This window comes from Hemitrygon akajei, chromosome 32 (assembly GCF_048418815.1).
Source record: "Hemitrygon akajei chromosome 32, sHemAka1.3, whole genome shotgun sequence".
NCBI classification, from domain to species: domain Eukaryota; kingdom Metazoa; phylum Chordata; class Chondrichthyes; order Myliobatiformes; family Dasyatidae; genus Hemitrygon; species Hemitrygon akajei.
The window spans coordinates 4,573,535-4,589,679 of NC_133155.1; the positions used below are offsets into that span (position 1 = coordinate 4,573,535).

General features: G+C 41.5%; 1 long non-coding RNA gene across 4 annotated transcripts in view; it reads left to right on the forward strand.

Moving 5' to 3' along the window:
* Nucleotides 1–16,145, forward strand: part of LOC140719743 (uncharacterized) — a 157,355-nt gene that overhangs the window by 55,295 nt on the left and 85,915 nt on the right. For all 4 annotated transcript variants that reach the window (XR_012096993.1, XR_012096991.1, XR_012096992.1 and 1 more), the window contains exon 2: nt 6,628–6,743. This is a non-coding gene — a long non-coding RNA (uncharacterized lncRNA). The remainder of the gene's footprint in view (nt 1–6,627; nt 6,744–16,145) is intronic.

Sequence of the window (16,145 nt, forward strand, 5' to 3'; positions counted from 1 at the left end):
TCCTTTTTGATTTTGCCCCCGTGTCACATCTCAACTCATCCCACTTACTGCAATTTTGCCCTATCATATGCTGTCCTTTCTCCCGGTGTCACTTCACACTGTATCTACTTGTATAACAACAGCCCCAACACTTTAGTTCCCATTCCTCTGCCAAATTAGTTTTAAACCCTCCCCAACAACTCCAGCAAACCTGTCAGCAAGGATATTGGTCCCCCTAGACTTCAGATGTAACCCATCCTTTTTGTACAGGTCGTACCTTCCCAGAAGAAATCCCAATCATCTCGGAATCTAAAACCCTGCACCAATTCTTTAGCCTTGAATTCATCTGCCAAGTCATTGTCTCAGGCAGCAATCGAGAAATCTCCACCCTTGAGGTCCTGTTTTTCATCTTTCTCCCTGACTCTCTATATTCTCTCATCAGGACCTCCTCCCTTGTCATATGAGGAGTATTTGAGAGAAAGATAGATACTTTATTGATCCCAAGAGAAATTACAGTGTAACAGAAGTATTACAAGTGCACAGATACACAAATATTAGATGAGAAGTAAGAAAGAATAAAAATAAGTTACCTTAAAAATAAGATGTAAAAGATTTACAAGTCAGAGATTACAAAATCACTTCCCCGGCTGACTCATTATAGAGCCTGATGGCGGAGGATAAGAATGACCTCATATAGCTCTCTTTGGAACAGCGCAGTTGTCTTAGTCTGTTACTAAAAGTGCTCCTCTGTTCAGCAGGGGGTGAGAAACATTGTCCAGAATTGCCAGGAATTTCTGTAGGGTCCTTTGTTCTACCACAGCCTCCAGTCACTGTGGCTTCCATGGGAGATCTTCTTCCACCACCCCCCCCCCCCCAGTAATTTTGGAAACGCTGATGGAAAAGATTCCTTTAAGTTTTATATTTTGCAACTTGCCATCTTGTCTCTCCACCATCCTTCCTCCCAGTACCTCTCGGTTCCAAGTTCCCAACCATCCTTCAGTGTCCTGTCCAATGAGTCTATCTTCTTCAAAGGGAGTGTCAGTAGAATATTCAGCTCTGTGAGGGTAATTTGCCCCCGTGTCACATCTCAACTCATCCCACTTACTGCAATCTTACTTGTCAATCCCATGTCACTAGGTGTTTATACATGGGAGTTAGTTTTCCACCTTTTACTACCAATAATATCACTGTAATGTGCACAGGCACATCTGGGCTGGCTACAAATGAATTTCCATTAAAATGATACTGAATATACTGAGCTATGGCATGCCAATGCAACTATATTTTCATTGTAGGTTACTCTTGCTTAGTGAGAATAATATTCAGTGACTTATTCAAATGATCACAAATGGAGGTCTGGATTGTCTGTACAATTGCTTAACTTTGGTAATTTAGTAAAAATACACAGATGAATTAGTAAAACTGTACCGGTTTATAATAATACACAAACAGATGCTTAGTAGTCAGAAATAAAGCCATAAAATGTTGGTAATGACTAGCAGGTCAACCAAGAGAAAGAATTGACATTACAAATCAGATTCTCTGATCTTTTTTCATGGATGCAGCCTGACTGGGTCGTTCCACTCGAATATTCCTAAACACCTTACAATGAGAAAAATAATTAAAGGATCATGTTCCTCTACACCAGGGGTCCCCAACTTTTTCATGCCATTTATTTATTGACATTCAACACAGAAAGGGCCCTTCTGGCCTTTCAAGCCAAACTGCCCAGCAATCCCCTGATTTGATCCTTGCCTAATCACAGGACTATTTACAATGACCAATTACTTACCAACTGGTAGGTCTTTGGACTGTGGGAGGAAACTGGAGCACCTAGAGGAAACCCACGTGGTCACGGGGAGAACGTACAAACTCCTTACAGGTACTGTCTGGAAACCCGGGTCACTGGTACTGTAAAGCGCTGTGCTAATCACTACATTACCATGGATCGCAGGTTGGGAACCCCTCCTCTATAGTGTCCAGTCATGAACTTCATGAACAATGTTACGTTGGATAAATATGTCCCACATTGAGCGTGGATGTTGGTGATTTCATTTTAAGTATGGAATTGTTTTCTTTAACTATTCTAAGCCTTGTAATTTACATTTGGAATAATAAATAAGTTGTCTGCCAGTGTCGCTTTATATAGAAAGAAACCTAAATTTAAACTATACCAATTAAATGAAGATAGGCGTGTAGGTGATATGTTGCAGCTGCAATATGTGTGAGCTGATGGAAAATATTGTGATCCATGACGACAGCAGCTACAGTGTTTTTCTGATGTACAAAACTGGATTTTGGTGTGGGTGGTGTGGAGCGTGCAGGGGAGGGGGTGGATATAGACGTACAAATGAATGGGCGAGGACAAGGAAGAAAATGAGAAGTAATGGAAAGTAATGTGGAAAAATATGAGGTCATTTGCTTAGGTAGAATAAATACTGTGGGATAGCAGTTTTTAAAAAAACAGTAATAAACTGAAAGGTGATGGTATTCAGAGGGAACTGAGTGCCTTGTGCACAAGTAAGTGAAAGTTAGCTCGCTACAACAGCAAACATGATAATTTGAGTACAAGATTTGAGACATCTTGCAGCAACTATATATAGCTTGCACCAATTATAAAGAGTGGTGATGAACCACCTCTGGAATATTATGTACATATTGGTGTCCCTATCTAAGAAGGAATTTGCTAGTGATACTTGGAGCACACCAGATGAATTTTGGGGATGGTAGGGTTGTCAGCTAAGGAGAGATTAACTTAACCGTACACAAATTGCAGTAGGGTCAATAAGACCAGAGAATTGATTGTGTGCACAAAAAATTAATATGGGAGAGATGAGTATCAGTTCTTGGAATATTGGCATCTCTGCTGAGGAAGAGGTGAGCTATTGTGTAGGGAGGTCTGGGACCTGTCTCCCATGGAACAGAATAAATTGTGCTATAGATAAGGCTTTAAACTCCATCGTCAGAGCAAGGTGCTGGTGAGAGAAAATTTAGCAAATTAAAGAAAAATGACAATTGACACAGACTGGCTTAATCAAATTAGCAGCAATGACGTGGAGGGCAAATTTGTTTAGAACACCATTTTTAGAACAGTATATGAGGGGCCAGTGAAGGAACATATGTCCTTGTGCTCTGAGAAAGGGTCAATTTATAGTCTGAGTTTAAGGATCAGAATTAGGAATAATTTTGTATGAAGTTTGAAAGTGACTTTGCAGTCTGAAATCAGTGTATTAAATCTATACAAAGGTTTAGATCTTAAATTGGCCAAGGTGAATTGGGAAACTTTGTTAGAAGGAATTGGGAAATGATGTTCGAAGGAATGAGTAAAACAGACAATGGTGAACATTTAAATCAAACAGCCCGATATGTGAAGAGCTCTCTCTTTGGTTCAAAAAGAGAAGTTACATGCAGACTTGTGTATCACAAGAGCAAGCTTTGTAAAGCTTCATAGAACACTGAATGCCACGGATTGAGAAGATTTCAATTCACAGTGAAAAGGGACCAAGACACGAATGAGGAAGGGAAGAGCAGAGAAGTATTCAGTAAACAAACATGAAATCACACAGTAAGATTTTCTACAAATAAGTAAAAAGGAAAAGAAATGTAAGAAAACAAATGTAATCTCACAGGTTAAGAAGGAAAGGGGAAGAAAAATGAGAAATTACATATTAATTAACCTGATAATAGTGGTCAGAGAAATAGCTTGAATCTGTTGTTAAGACGATGGCAAGGTCTATAATCACCGGCTTGTCGTGAATATGAAAGTATCAGAATCGGGTTTAATGTCACTGGAATATGTTATGAGATGTGTTGTTTGGCAGTAGAATTACATTGCAATACATAATAATAAAAACTGTAAATTAGAGTCATAGGAAAGTACAGCAGAGAAACACCCTTTGGTCCATCTAGTTCTTGCCGAGCCATTTAAGCCATCTACTCCCATCAACCTGCGCGGGAACCACAGTTCTCCATACCCCTACCATCCAAATTCATCTTAAAATTTGAAATTTAATATATTACAAAAGTTCAAAGTAAAATTTATTGTCAGAATACAAACATGTCAGAATACAACAGAAACAGAATACAAAAGGAGATGATAGTGGATTTCAGGAGACATCCCCCCGCTATGTCTCCCCTCACAGTCCTCAGCAGCCCTGTGTCCACCGTGGAGAACTTCAGGTTCCTGGGAACCACCATCTCTCAGGATCTGAAGTAGGAGCAGAACATCAGCTCCATCCTGAAGAAGGCCCAGCAGCGGATGTATTTCCTGCGGCTCTTGAGGAAATACGGTCTGCCTCAGGAATTGCTGCTGCAGTTCTACACTGCAGTCATTGAGTCTGTCCTGTGCACCTCCATCATTGTGTGGTTTGGAGCCGCCACCAAGCAGGATAGAACCAGACTACAGCGCACAGTGAGGACTGCCGAGCGCATTATTGGAGCCTCCCTGCCCTCTATTGTGGACCTGTACTCTTCTAGGTTGAAGAAGAGGGCGGGGAACATCATAAAGGACTCCTCCCATCCTGCGCACGGACTGTTTGATCTGCTTCCGTCTGGTAGGCGCTTCAGATCCCTCCAGACTAAGACTAATAGGCACTGGAGAAGTTTTTTCCCTACTGTGGTCACTTTGCTGAACAGTTAACTGTCGGTTAACTGTCCGCTAACTATTACTTGGATTGCACTACCTGTATGTATAATCTATATTTTCATTTATATTTATCATTATTATTGTTATGAGCAGAGAGACAACATCTGCCGGAAGTAAATTCCTTGTATGTGCATAGGTACTTGGCGATTAAAGTCTGATTCTGATTCTGATTCTGATGTCACCACATTGTCTTTCACCCTGAGAATGTCTTTCTGCGGGCATACTTAGTAAATCTATAGAGCAGTAACTCGCTACTTTTTAAAGTAAATTTTAAACCTAATCCTTTGACTGCTTTATTTGGCATTGTTGGAGGAAGTGATATTATTTTGGAGACACACGACTTGAATATTTTAGCCTTTATTTCTCTTATAGCCAGGAGGGCGTTGTTGCTGAAGTGGAAGGATGCCACTCCACCTACTCCTACTCATTGGTTACCTGATGTCATGTCATGCTTTAATTTAGAGAAGATTCGCTGTTCAATTTCTGAACCTAGACAAGATTTTTTTTAACATTGTGGGGACCTTTTTTGAATTACTTTCAAAATCTTTGATTTGCTATTAAGCACAGATGTTGGCTAATGATATGTTTTACTATATGTTAAGGATTTTTTCCTTTTCTTTTAACCAAACAGCTGTTTTTTCCTCTGGTAGTGGGTTTAGATTTTGTATATAATAAAATTATTTCTTTTCAATTTTATGTTTAAATTTAATTTATATGGATATGGGATAATTGCACCTCATCTGTGATTTCAATATATTGTAATTGATATATATTATATATCTTACTGTACCCTGTATTCTTTTATGTAAGAAATTAATAAAAATATTGAAAAAGAAAGAAAGAACAGTAACTCTGAACTCCAAACCTCAGGAATAGTAAAAAAAATGTGCAAATGCAGATATAAATAAATAGCAATAAATAACGAGCATGAAATAACAGAGCCTTTATATGAGTGTAGCTTTCCCATTTTGTTCAAGAGCCTGATGGTTGAGGAGTAGTGACTGTTCTTGAATCTGGTGGTGTGAGTCCCAAGGCTCCTGTACCTTCTACCTGAGAAAAGAGCATGTCTTGGGTGGTGAGGATCTTTGATGATGGATGCTGCTTTTCTACGGCAACGTTTCATGTAGATGTGCTCAATGGTTGGGAAGTTTTTACCCATGAAGTACTGGGCCAAATCCACTACCTTTTGTAGGACTTTCCACTCAAAGGCATTGGTGTTCCCATACCAGGCCGTGATGCAGCCAGTAGTGCAAAACAAGTGGAAAAAATAGTGAGGTAGTGTTCACGTTGTGAATATGAAAAGGAAATCACATTTGACAAAAGTATTAGTTATTGAATTTGTGTAACTGTGGCTGGTAGCAGAGACTGGTTTGAAGCATTCTTAAACTTTGGGCTCCTTGGGAAGAATAAACTAGACTGCAAACAAATTTTGGTAGATATGAGTAATTAGAGTGAGAAACTTTAACTTGTGCTGATACGTCTTTGTGGTTTTTTTGTAGGGGGTAAGATTTTGCTGGTCATAAGCACAGCCCTTGGTCATGTCCAAGTTGAAATTTATTCATTCATCTATACATATGTATACAGCTAAATGAAACAACCTTCTTCAGGGACCAAGATGCAAAACACAGTACATACTGTATGTCACATACAGCACAGCAAATGATATTAACGCAATGATATTTACAGTTAGAAGAAGTATTCTGTAAATGCACAAGCGGACATGAAGTGCATATATGATATATCCAGTAGTTAAATATATTGATGCTATTGGCACTGTCATAAATCATTTGTACTGGTTGGTAGCAGAGTGTTCAGACAGCTCACAGCCTGGGGGAAGAAGCTGATCCCCAGTCTAACAATCCCTGTTCTTATATGTGAAACCTTCTACCTGATGGAAGGAAGTCAAAGAGATTGTGGGACAGATTAGGGGAAGGAGGTGGTCCTTGACAATGCTGATGGCCTTGGTTGTGTTGTAACTGAGGTTTGTTGCTCTTTTTACACAGGACTGGATCAGACAATGAGTATCGACTCTGGACTAACTGGTAATTTATGGATATGGTGAGCACTGCAATCAAAAGATTTCTGTGGCAGGCGGAGGGATGTGTACTCTTTTGCGATGGTGAGAGGCTTTGCCATTTACTTTCAATCTTGAGGCATTAGATTGAAGAAATGAGGATTGATGATATCAAATATAAAATAAGCTTTAAGTTTATCTGAAGGTTGAACATATCACTTGTTAAAAGTTGGGTAAAACTTTTAGCTCAGCTGCTTTAGGTCACTGTGAAGTTGTATTGATAGTGGCCATAAGGGATTAAAAAGAGTATGAAATTGGCCCTTTCAGTCCTTCGAGCCACACTGCCCAGTAATCCCCAAATTTAATTGTAGCCTAATCATGGGACAATTTACAATGACCAATTAACCTATCATCTGGTACGTCTTCGGTTTGTGGGGGGGGACTGGAGCACCCAGAGGAAGCCCATACAGTCATGGGCAGAATGTACAAACTCCATATAGGCAGCGGCTTGGGTCGCTGGTACTATAAAACGTTCTGCTCTCCTATTTAGTGGGCAGCCTGCAAGTAATGAATGACACAACAATAGATTGAAATTAATTGAGCTGAACTGAATATAAGACCATAAGACCATAAAATATAGGAGAAGAATCGGGCCATCTGGCCAATTGAGTCTGCTCTGCCATTTCATCATGTCTGATCCAACTTTCTTCTCAGTCCCAATCTCCTGCCTTCTCCCCACATTCCTTCATGCCCGGAGCAATCAAGAATCTATCAACCTCTGCCTTAAATATATATAAAGACTTGGCCTCCGCAGCTGCTTGTGGCAAAGAATTCCACAGATTCACCTCTCTCTGGCTAAAGAAACCCCTCCTCAAAGCCCTTCTAAAAGGACAGCTTCTATTCTGAGACTGTGTCCTCTGGTCTTAGACTCTCCAACCATAGGAAACATTCTCTTCACATCCACTCTATCAAGGCCTTTCACCATTCTATAGGTTGCAATGAGGTCACACCTCATTCTTCTGAATTTCAGTGAATACAGGCTCAGAGACATCATATGCTCTTCATATGACAAGCTATTCAACCCTGGAATCATTTTCGTGAACCTCCTTTGAACCCCCTACAGTTTCAGCACATCCTTTCTAAGTGGCCTAAAACTGCTCACAATACTCTAAATGAGGCATCATCATGGTTTTATAAAGTCTCAACATTACATCCTTGCTTTTATATTCCAATCCTCTAGAAATGAATGCTGAATGATAGATAAAAGAATTTTTAAAAATGGCGTATTGTGTGCAGTTTTGGTCCCCTAATCTGAGGAAAGACATTCTTGCCGTAGAGGGAGTACAAAGAAGGTTCACCAGATTGATTCCTGGGATGGCAGGACTTTCATATGAAGAAAGACTGGATGGACTGGGCTTATACTCACTAGAATTTAGAAGATTGAGGGGGGATCTTATTGAAACGTATAAAATTCTAAAGGGATTGGACAGGCTAGGTGCAGGAAGATTGTTCCCAATGTTGGGGGAGTCCAGAACAAGGGGTCACAGTTTAAGGATAAAGGCTTTTAGGACCGAGATGAGGAGAAACTTCTTCACACAGAGAGTGGTGAATCTGTGGAATTCTCTGCCACAGGGAACAGTTGAGGCCAGTTCATTGGCTATATTTAAGAGGGAGTTAGATATGGCCCTTGTGGCTAAAGGGATCAGTGGGTATGGAGAGAAAGCAGGTACAGGGTTCTGAGTTGGATGATCAGCCATGATCATACTGAATGGCGGTGCAGGCTCGAAGGGCTGAATGGCCTAATCCTGCACCTGTTTTCTATTTTTCTATGTTTCTGACATCACATTTGTCGTCCTCACCACAGGATCAACCTGCAAATTAATCTTTCGGGAATCCTGCACAAGGACTTCCAAGTCCCTTTGCATCTCAGTTTTAGCATTTTCTCTCCATTTATAAAATAGTCAACCCTTTCATTTCTTCTATCTAAGTGCATGGTCATGCACTTCCTGACTCTATATTCCACCTGTCACTTCTTTGCCCATTCTCCTAATCTCTTTAAGTCCTTCTGTAGCCTCCTTATTTCCTGAAAACCACCTGCCCCTCCACCTATTTTCATATTGTCTGCAAACTTTAGAACAAAGCCATCAATTCCATCATCCAGATCATTGATATATAACGTAAAAAGAATCGGTCCTGCCCCTGACCCTTGTGGAATACCACTAATCAGCAGTAGCCTTCTAGAAAAGGCTCCCTTTATTCCCACTCTGCCTCCTGCCAATCAGCCACTGCTTTGTCCATACTAGAACTTTTCCTGTAATACCATGGCCTCGTAGCTCGTTAAGCAGCCTCATGTGTGGTACCTTGTCAAACCATGTCAAGGCCTTCTGAAAATCCAAGTATGCAACATTAACCAATTTTCCTTTGTTTGTACTGCTTGTTACTTCCTCAAAGAGTTCTATCAGATTTCTCAAGCAGGTTTCCCTTGAGGAAACCATGCTGACTACAATCTATTTTATCACCTGTCTCCAAGTACCCTGAGGCCTCATCCTTAATAATTAACTCCAACATCTTCCCAACTACTGAGGTCAGACTAATTGGTCTATTATTTCCTTTCTTCTGCCTCTCTCCCTTCTTGAAGAGTGGAGTGATATTTGCAGTTTCCAGACTTCAGGAACCATTCCAGAATCTAGTGATCCTTGAAAGATCATTACTAATGTCTCCACAATCTCTCCAGCCACCTCTTTCAGAGCCCTGGGGTGTAGACCATCTGGTCCAGGAGACTTACCTACCTTCAGACCTTTCAGTTTCCCAAGACCCTTCTCTGTAGTAATGGAAACTTCACACACTTCATGACCCCTGACACATTGGATCTTCCACCATTCTGCTAGTGTCTTTCACAGTGCAGACTGATGCAAAATACTTACTCACTTTGTTCACCATTTCCTTGTCCCCTATTACTACCTCTCCAGCATAGATTTCCAGTGGTCTGATATCCACTCTCACTTCTCTTTTACATCTTATGTATCTGAACAAGCTGATCATATTTTCTTTAATATTATTGGCTAGCTTACATTTGCATTCCCACTTTTTCTTCTTAACGATTTCTTTGTTGCCTTCTGTTGGTTTTTAAAAGCTTCCCAATCCTTTAACTTCCCACTAATTTTTGCTCTATTATATGCCCTCTCTTTGGCTTTTATGTTGGCTTTGACTTCTCTTGTTACCCACGGTTGTGACATTTTGCCTATGGCATACATCTTCCTCTTTGGGATGAATATATCCTGTGCCTTCCAGATTGCTTCCAGAAACTCCAGCCGTTGCTGCTCTGCCATCATCCCTGCCAGTGTTCTTTTCCGATCAATTCTGGCCAACTCCTCTCTCATGCCTCTGTGATTCCCTTTACTATACTGTAGTACTGATGCACCTGACTTTAGCTTCCCCTACTCAAATTTCAGGGTGAATTTGTTCATGTTATGAACACTTGTCCCTAAAGGCTTCTTTTACCTTAAATTCTCTAATCAATTCCAGTTCCAGCACCCAGTCGAGAACATCTGATCCCCCAGTGGGCTCAATCACAAGCTGCTCTAAAAAGCCATGTTGTAGACATTCTGGAAATCCCCCCTCTTGGAACCCAGCACCAACCTAATTTTCCCTATCTACCTGCATATTGAAATCCCTCAAGACTATTGTAAAATTGCCCTTTTGGCATGCAATGTCTATCTCCCGTTTTAATTTGTAGACCACGTCCTTACTACTGTGTGGGGATCTGTATACAACACCCATCAGGATCTTTTTAGCTTTGTGGTTCCTTAGCTCTATCCATAATGATTCAATACTTTCTGACCTTATGTCATCTCTTTCTAATGATTTGATTTCATTTTTTACCAAAAGAGCAACCCTGCTTCCTTCGCCTTCCTGCCTGTCCGTTTGATGCAATGTGTATCCTTGGACATCAAGCTCCCAGCTATAATCTTCTTTCAGCCGTGATTCAGTGATGCCTACACCATCGTGCGTGCCAATCTGTAACTGTGCAAAAGTTCATCTACCTTATCACTCCGGTTCCCATCCCCCTGCTAAATTAGTTGAAACCCTCCTGAACACATCTAGCCAATGTGCCCGCAAGGATATTGGACACCCTCTGGTTCAAGTGTATGTAGCCTCCGTGCCCCCAGTTGGCCCCCGTTCGCCTGGGGTGAACTGCCGTCGCCCTGCCAATAGTGCAATACTTCGGTGTAAATACGGAGTAATGTCCCGCCAGTACACACTCGCAACACAAATACCAGACAATACACCCAAAAGCAAGTAAATAATTGCAACTTTATAGTTATCTCTTAGTGATGGGTTAGTAGAAACAGATAATCTAAAGGCGCCAAATAAATAAGTTTATCAGTTTGTGCACATAATATTTTAATACGTTGGAGCTCACGCCTCCAGTTCCGTCCACAACGACCTTCCGAGCCATCGGCTACCGTCCAACCTGCCGACATCTAGTATCCGCCGCCCTGGAACTGCTGTCCGCTCCTCGCTCTCTTCCCAAAAAAGACCGCAAACTCCCACTCAGCTTACACATACAAGATAGCAAACAGTTCTCCATTGGTTATTTTCCCCCTTATCGGTAGTCATAACCCAAACATACCAGACACAGAAACCCATTACAGCATTACAGAAAAGCCATTTCTTTATAACAATACAGAGAAGCCTTTTTGTTAGCCTGAACAGTTAACACCACATGTAAGAGAGTCCTACATGTAACTTGTCCCTTTTGTACAGATCACACCTTCCCCAGAAGAGATCCCAATGATCCAGAAATCTGAACCCCTGCCCCCTGCACAAGTTCCTTATTCACCTGCCAGATCATCCTATCTCTACCTTCTCTGGCATGTGGAACAGGCAGCAATCCAGAGATTACTACTCTGGAGGTCCTGTTTCTCAGCTTTCTACCTGGATATGGCTGGACTCTTTCAATTTTGTGTTTTATATTCTGTGTTTTTCGCTATTTCAATGATATGTTTGTTTGCGCGTGGGGTGAGTTGGTGTTTTTTCATTGAACATGGTTTTCTTTGTTTCATGCTTGTCTGTGGAGCAGGTGAATCTCAGGGTTGTATACTGCATACATACTTTGATAATAAATGTACTTTGAACTAGTTACTAGCTTACCAAGTAACGAATGCATTCTCTAGCTCAGCGCCCACGTGATCATCCATACAAATGCTGAATAATAAAGTCAACAACCAGTTACCCATCCGATAGCAACCAAACATTCACCCACTCAACACTGACACTAACTTGTATTTATATTGTGTGATGAAATAGCTTGGGTGGTTTGGTAATAGCTGATCAGAGGAAGTTTGTGTGAAACATAAATCCTGATCTAAGGTATTTAAGTGGAATGGCCTATTTCCCTGTTCTGAATGCCATGAGGTTATTACCATCAGGACACCAAAGAGTGAATTAATCATCAAAATGCTAATTAATTATCAAAGGATGCCAAGAGGGGAATTCCACAAGTTTTATTTTTTCATACAGTGCAGAATAGGCTCTTCCAGCCCTTTGACAGTGCCGCCCTGTAACCCCAATTTAACCCTAGCCTAGTCACGGGACAAATTACAATGACTAATTAATCTACTAACCGCTACATCTTTGGAATGTGGGAGGAACCAGGAACACATGGATGTTATGCTTTGTAATTCTAAAATGTGAAAGCTAATTGAAAGGAAGAAGATGGGAGCCCAGGAGAACGGGTCTTAGTTTTGTTTTTATGTTAAGCGAAGAACGCAAGTATGACATGGTGATGTAATGACGTATAACTTTTACGCATAACCCGCAATACTCTATGTAAATGACAATGCTTAATCAAACAATACATTTACAATGTTACTCAAATATTGCAGAGATATTAAATACACAATACTGGAGAAAATCCTTGCAGTCCTCAGGGAGGATGTACAGACTCCTTTCAGACGATGTTGGAATTGAACTCTGAGCTCTGCCCCGAGCTGAGACCACTATGCTACCATGGTGTCCCTTAGGAAACAAAATTTATCATTGAGCAACACGAGGAGCAGTTGGGAATGGTGATGAAGGGGGTCAGTACTGAGGAAGGAAGAGAAAACCAGAGCCTGGGGCCGGGCTGCAGAACTCCTGGCTATGAATGATAAAGTTAAGACGATTGAGGTTTGCTGGAAGCAAGTAAGAGGAGTACAGAAGACTCCAAAGGATTGTATTGCTGCAGGCAGTTATGGTGATAGGGGGACCATCAAAGGACTTCAACTTAAGGTGAGGAAATGTGGCAAAACATGAAGTTTCACAACATATGCCAGTAATAAAAAACCTGATTCTGACTGTGTGGTTCCAGTATCTGCAGATGTTCTCGTGGTTCTGATTCTGATGATTCTTAGCCCAGACGTGTAACCTTGACTGGGCCTTTGGATAACTTTAGAATCCCGTTCCGCTATTTTTGTTTCTGTCCTGGTTGGGAAAGTGACCGTTATCTTACATGGATTCATACTGCAGTAATTTACTCCTCAGCCCTGGATACATCTGCTCTACGCACTCACAATGTTGCCAGCAGTGTGATCATTAAGGAGACACTTCCTCATCTTTATCTTTTTTATTTTTCTATATATATCATTTTATCTCTCCACCTTTTTATTACTTTAGAATCTTCCTTTCTTTATCCTATTCCCACCTTTTGTATCTCACTATTATTTTCACACAGCAGCCATATTTCATTTGGAGTTTGAAGAGATTTGCTTTCTCATCTAAAACACTTAAACTTCTATAGATGTACCGTGGAGAGCATTCTGACAGGCTGCATCACTGTCTGGTGTGGGGGGGCTTCTGCCCAGGACTGAAGGAAGCTACAGAAAGTTGTAAAATTAGTCAGCTCCATCTTGGGTTCCAGCCTCCAAAGTTTCCATGACATCTTCAAGGAGCGATTCCTCAGAAAGGGGCCGTCCATCATTAAGGACCCCCATCACCCAGGACATGCCCTCTTCTCATTGCTACCATCAGGTAGGAGGTACAGAAGACTGAAGGCACACACTCAGCGATTCAGGAACAGCTGCTTTCCCTGTGCCATCCGATTCCAAAATGGACTAAGCCCATGAGCTCCACCTCACTTTTCTTGATATATCTTATTTCTGTTTTGCATTATTTTTAATCTCTCTATTCAATATACATACATATACTTAATGCAATTGATCTACTTATTTTTTCTTTCTATATTTATCATGTATTGCATTGCACTGCTGCTGCTAAGTTAGCAAATTTCACCGGCACATACTGGCGATAATAAGCCAGATTGTGATTCTGGTTCTGATCTTGCATCTCTTGAATGAAATGTAAAAACTGAGGTCCTGCTGCCTTCTCAGAAGGACATAAAAGATACCAGTACCATGTTGATAAGAATGTGATAATATCCCCCATAATTCTTCTCCACAGTGTTATTTATTCATTTATGGAACAGGTCTTTCCAGCCCAACGAACCCTGCCTCCCACCAACCCTCAATTTATTTGTAGCCTAATCACAGGACCATTTACCTACTGATCTATAACCTACTGATCAGTACGTCTTTGACTGTGGGAGGAAATCCGAGCACCCGGAGAAACCCATGTTGTCACAGGGAGAAAAACGCAAACTCCTTACTAGAAGTGAGGGAATTGAAGGGGAGAAACTTGCACACAGCGCTGGGATTGAACTCTGAACTCTGACACCCCAAGCTGTAATAGCATCGCACTAACCACTACACTGCCGTGGTGCCCGGTTAGTCACTTACTGGACGTTGCAAAAATTAGTTCTGGTCACGATCATATTGCTAATGGTGGGAGTTTGTTTGTAGCAACTGGCTGCCGTTCTCCTGAGCTGTAATGTAGATTCGGATGTCTTGAAAAGGAATGTGACAGTTCATTTAGAGATGCTCAGCCCTTGTTCTTTTTTTCTATTGTTTTCTCACCCTTTCCCCCTTTTTGTTCTCTCTCTCTCTCTCTTTCTTTCTGTATACACACGCACATGCGCATGCCCACACACACAGTTTCTTTCTACCTCTGTTTCTTTGTTTGCCTCTCCCCTTCCCGGTCCCTTTCCCTGCATATCGCCACATGTTCCATCTCCTCGTCTGTCTCTTCCCTCTCTCTCAGTACTTCTGCTTGTAGCTCTGGAAATAGTCGCTCACTCTCTGAGTCACCAGCTGCCTTCCTTTTCCTTTGTCTCACACTCTGCATCAGAACGAACTGTGCACTGACTGTGTGGATGCTCTGTCAGTGCTGGTTAAGGTGATGTGGCTGCAGTGATACCTGACCCAGCTTGCCTTGGCTTGCTTGTGACTGCCATCTGTCACAGAGTAGATCTAGTCCAGGATCCCTGTTGAGTGTGACTTCTTAAAACCAAAATGCTGTCTTCTGATGTAGACTCATCTTTCTCCATACAGTTTGAGAGGAGGCTAACTTCGTTTCAGCTGGTGAGGCCAACACCTTTGCCTCAACCGCTGAATGTGGAGACAAAGTCTCCCTCCTCTGCAGAGCGATGAGCAGAATTTGAAAAGCACTTGAGATTCTGCAGATGCTGGAAATCCAGCACACAGAACGCGGGTGGAACTTAGCAGGTCAGAATAAATAGTTGATGTTTCAGGCTGAGATCCTTTATCAGGATAAGAATTTCCAAGTTGTGGCTGAAATTGTTTGAAATAGAATGTTCGTTGAAAAACACCTGGGATCCTTCACAAAAGTGTCTACAGTCAATTAAAACCATGATAGAATGCTGGAGCAGTTTTGATGGGTTGAATAGCCTAATTCTGCTCCTTAGTTTTATTGTCTTAAAATGGACACTGAGCAGAAGGAGGAGAGAGGACCTAAGACTTGGTTAAAAAGATTGAGTCTTTAAGAGAGAAAGAACTAGAGAGAGATTTTGGGAGCTTCTATGAGATGAGGCCAAATAACAAAGGGTGATATCTCCTTTGGGTGTAGTCTTTAATAATATTCTGCATATTTCCCCTCTTCAAGTTGCTACGATCATTTCCTTCCTGTCATACTTTGCGACCTCCCCTGGGTGCTGGTATGGATCCTGCTTCAAAGTCTCTGAAACTCGATGCTTCCAAAACAAGGTGCATCACCTCCCCAACCCGTCCAATGGTAACTGTTCATTTTGCATTACAGATAATACAGCCTGAGGTAATGGAAGTCATGTTCTTATGGGTGGCACAGTAGTGTAGTGGTTAGCACAATGCTTTACAGTACAGGCATCCCAGGTTCAATTCCCACCTCTGCCTGTAAGGAGTTCGTGCATTCTCCCCCCCCGTGACTGTGTGGGATTCCTCTGGATGCTCTGGTTTCCTCCCATAACCCAAAGGCCAACTGATTGGTAGATTAATTGGTTGGTGTAAATTGCTCATCATTAGGCTAGGATCAAATGGGGGGGTTATAGCAGGGTGGTGTAGCTTGAAGGGCTGGAAAGGCCAATTTCGCGCTGTGAATCAATAAATGTTTTGAACTCTCGGATATTTTAAGTCAGTT